General features: G+C 41.0%; 1 long non-coding RNA gene across 1 annotated transcript; it reads right to left on the bottom strand.

Annotated features, from left to right (window-relative positions):
* LOC109233451 lies at positions 621-3,680 on the bottom strand. The gene is made up of 3 exons (XR_002069076.1): positions 3,054-3,680; positions 1,455-1,525; positions 621-946 (listed from the first exon to the last, which is right to left on the bottom strand). It is a non-coding gene; the product is annotated as an uncharacterized LOC109233451 (long non-coding RNA).

Here is a 4,483-nt window from a genome sequence, read left to right as displayed (position 1 = left end):
AACTTCCTCAAAAGAAGCACTGGACACCTTCTCTCTAGTCATAAGAATCCGTAGCTGATATGAGAGGCCATCAACGAACCTCCTGATCCTCTCCCTGTCTATGGGAACCAACTAGATAGCATGACGGGCTAACTCAGAGAACCTCATCTCATATTGCGTCACAGTAATATCATCCTGATACAACTGCTCGAACTGCCTGCGCAGCTCCTCTCTGTGAGACTCCAGCAGATACTTCTCCAAAAAGAGAACGGAGAACTGTTGCTAGGTGAGGGGCGCTACACCAACAGGCCTACGCCTCTCATAAGCCTCCCACCAAGTAAAGCCAGCTCCAAAGAATTGAAAGGTAGTGAACGAGACCCCACTGGTCGCCAGAATACCCGCTGTACGAAGAATCCTCTAACACTTGTCCAAGAAACCCTGGGCATCCTTGCCCTCTGTACCACTGAAAGTCGGAGGCTGAAGTCTACCAAACCTCTCCAACCTACGCTGCTCGTCATCAGGCATGACTGGTACCACATAATCCCGAGTAGGTGCAACCGGCTGGGCTGGTGGTTCCTCCGGTGTCTGTAGTCCTGAACAACCTGCTCGGGTGTACGAGCGGCGGGATTCTAAGTGCCTCCCCCGGCCTGGGAAGTAGTTGTTGTAGTAGAAACAGCGACCGCCTGAGCAAGACTGGTGCACACGGTCAGAATCAGGGCTAAGGTCTCCAGAAGACCTGGGATAACAATAGGCACTGCCGGTGCCTGAGCTGGTCCCGCCGGAGCATCCACAACTGGACCTGATCATGAATCGGGGTAGCTGGTGGATCTGTAGGTGCTGCCCTAGCTGCTTTGTGGGCTACACCCCTGCCCCTACCACGGCCTCGACCGCGACCTCGGCCTCTCGCGGCCCCAACTGGTGGTACTGGAGGCCGTCTGTCCTGACCGGTAGAATGTGTCGTCACCATCTGTGAGAGAATATAATAACAAAAGTTTAGTTACCAGAATCAATAGATTCGAACGACAAGAATTTAAGAATGTGAAGTTTTCCTAAAGGTTTTGCAACCTCTCGAAGATAAGTACAGACGTCTCCGTACCGATCCGCGAGACTCTACTAAAACCGCTCATGACCCGTGAGACCTATGTAACCTAGGCTTTGATAACAACTTGTCACGACCCAAACTACCATGTCGTGATGGTGCCTATCGTGATACTAGGCAAGCCGACTCTTCAGCAAAAACAACATGATATTTCATTTTCATAGATAAATTCATGCATTTTATTAATAAACTTCATAATAAAAATCTGAATAATGAAAGTGCGGAAAGAAAAGCCCGACATCAGGGTGTCGCTAGTCATGAGCATCTACTAAACACTGTCCGAAGATACTGAGACTAACATAGTCTGGAAATGTAACTACAAAATAAACTATAGAAAGATAGGAGGGAGAAGAACAGGGCGATCGCCAGCACCTACCTTGCCAACTCCGAGAATAACCTACAGCTGGACTAGTCAATAGCTGCTACCGGGCGCTGATGTGCCTGGATCTGCACAGTGCACACAAGATGCAGGGAGTAACGTGAGTGCGCCAACTCAGTAAGTTACCAAAGTAAATAAAGACTGAGAAGCAGTGATAAGCAATAAAGCATAATAAGTTCCTATCAGGTGTCATACCTCCTTTTTACCCGAGGGGGATATAAGGGAGTTTTTCCAATTTAAGTGACATTATTCGAAATGGGATTATTTATTTAATTGCAGAGTCGTCACTTGGAATAATTTATGGTGTCCCAAGTCTCCGATTTATTTTAAATCCCAAATCGAGGAAATTGACTCTATTTTTGGTCTGCGAACACAGAAGACCGGGTAAGTAATTCTGTTAACCCGAGAGAAGGTGTGAGGCACTCCCGAGTTCCGTAGTTTTAGCATGGTCGCTCAACTATTAATAATTGGCCTAACTATCTGATTAATTATATGTTTTAAACCTATTGTGCATTTTTAACCTTTAACCGCTTTTAATTATTTAAGGAATTATTTCTGAAACAAGTTACGATTGTCGTACACTTGTTTGTTTTTGTACATGTTGTGAATCGTGTCACGTGAACCGTACCCATAATTTACAACATGTGTATTTTATTATTGTTCGAACTTGTGGTCGGATCACATGAAATGTGCACCCGAATTTGGGATTTACGTATCGTGACCATGCCACGGGAACCGTATCCATGGTCACGATGATTTATTAATCGCGCCTAAAGCCAGCTACGATGTTCATCAATGGTTTATTTTTCTAAGGTCTGAGATTGTTGATGCAAGGTCAAATGGTTGTGAAATTCTTTTGTGGAAAAAGTGTATGATTCATCAGTGAAAGTCTATAGATGATCGTAATTAATTACTTAAACTTGAATTGGTGGAAGACATTCAAAAAGGGTGTTGTTCTGCTTTGGATTCTCACATGGGCTTCCCCAATGAGAAAACGGCCCATTTTCATTACTCAATCACAAATAACTCAAAACGGTTGAGGGTTAATATTACGATATTTAGCTATGAATCAAATCTGCATAACCAAACAACATGAACAACTAAAAACATTGATGATTTTATCTAAAACACTTTGTATGGATCATGAATGCCACTATTTGACGTCAATCAACTTCCATAAACACACCAGGACAACTTGTATTATTTTGACACATAATCACGACACAAAACCAGAATCAGTGCACTCCCACAAAACGAATAGATTCTATTCCCTAAGCTAGCTCATGTTTGTGACTTACTTCTGAAAAGAAAACCTAAACTTTCATGATAATCCTTTCTCCATGTCATCTTAAACACAAACCATTAATTCAAAGAATAGTATGTTACCAGAAAACGATTAACTAATCAACAAATATTCAGGCTTCAGCAATTCGAGTTTTAATTCAAATACACAGTAATACCACGGATAACAGAAGAAGAATTCCGAGTAACTTTGAGACCTAAAACATGCTGAATCTATCAAGCTAAATATAAACAAACATAACAGCTCAGTTATTTAATTCTAACAGGGAATTACAGTTTTAAATAGGTACATACCTAAAAGCAGAACAACAGCAAAAGAAATGGACCAAAATAATGGTCTGAGTTCAGCCACCAAACAACCGATTCAACAGCAGAAACAGCTTCAGTCTCGAGTTCTAAACTTCCTTGGATCCCAGAAATCAACTAGAAAAATAACTCCGCAGAAGGTCAGAGTTGTATTCACAGAATCAAATCCCCTTTCGAAGCCTATGAAACTTCAACACCAATCCTGAACAATTATCCCCAAATTCGAAGAGAATATCGTCGAAATTTTGGGGGTTAGGGTTCAATCAATTTTGGAAACACCTTGACGGACTGAAAATCAACTCAAGAGAATGACAGCAATAACGAAGGTAAAGCTGCTGCGTTGTGGTAAGAGAGAGCTGGTCGAAGATGACGAAACTCCAGCGCCGACGCCGACGCGGCTGCCAGGTTCTTTCCAATCCCTCGTTTTTCAGATGTGTATGATTGATTGTGTAAAAAAAAAGTGAATAGGTAACTAAGAGGAGGCGGGCGGATTGGTTTTTTGTTGTGAAGGGGAGGGGGTGCGGCGGCTAATGGGTGAGAGAGGAAGAAGGGTTCTAGGGTTTCTAATTTTGGGGAGGGTTCATCTGATCTCTACTCTAAGGGGTGATGATTAGGTTTTAGGCATTTAAGGGAAATGGGGAAAGGAAAAACGACGTAGTTTTGCCACCATACTACTACGTCATTTCGTTGTTCAAGCCTTAAAGGCATTTGGACCGGGTATTGTATTGGGCTGGGGCATAATGTTGTAAAACTTGGGCTTGAAATAAATGGCCCAGTCCGATGTTAGCTTGGCAGCCCTTTTCTTTCTTTCCCTTCTTTATAATTTGCATTAGCCACTTTAAACTCTAATTTAGTTTAATCTAATTTGTATGGCCAAATTATTTATCTATTTTGCCTAATTAATTAACTAACCTAAGAATGCATTTTTTTGATTTTTAGTTATTTAAATGATGCATTTAGCAATGTAATTAATTCCTAAATGCAAATTAAACCTAAGATGGCCTGAAAGTAAAATGTGACAATTTTATGGTTTTTCTTATGATTTTAAAATATTAAACATGCATGAAATGCAACTAAATAAAAAAAATCTCCTAAAATCTACTAAAATTATTTTTGGTCTATTATTAGGAGTTATTTCCATGCAAGGCAAAATTTAGGTGCTCACAGCTGATGATGGGCTATAATTACGTATTTTAGTCGCTTATTACACTCTAATTTACTGCACTTTAGTTGAGTTTGCGCTTTAATAGCTAGTGTTTTGCACTAATTGTGTGTTTTATGCCTTGTAGGTGTGATTCCAAGCTATATAGATGTTATGAAATGAATTTAAGTGATTTGAAGCTTTGAAGTCTGAGTAAAAGCTCAAGGAATTAAGGCGGAATCGTGTTCGGGGGTCAAATTTGATAGTTGAGAACAAA

This window comes from Nicotiana attenuata, chromosome 10 (genome assembly GCF_001879085.1).
Source record: "Nicotiana attenuata strain UT chromosome 10, NIATTr2, whole genome shotgun sequence".
Taxonomy (NCBI): domain Eukaryota; kingdom Viridiplantae; phylum Streptophyta; class Magnoliopsida; order Solanales; family Solanaceae; genus Nicotiana; species Nicotiana attenuata.
Note: the sequence above shows the minus strand (reverse complement) of the source record. Positions and strands in the feature narration are given on the sequence as shown.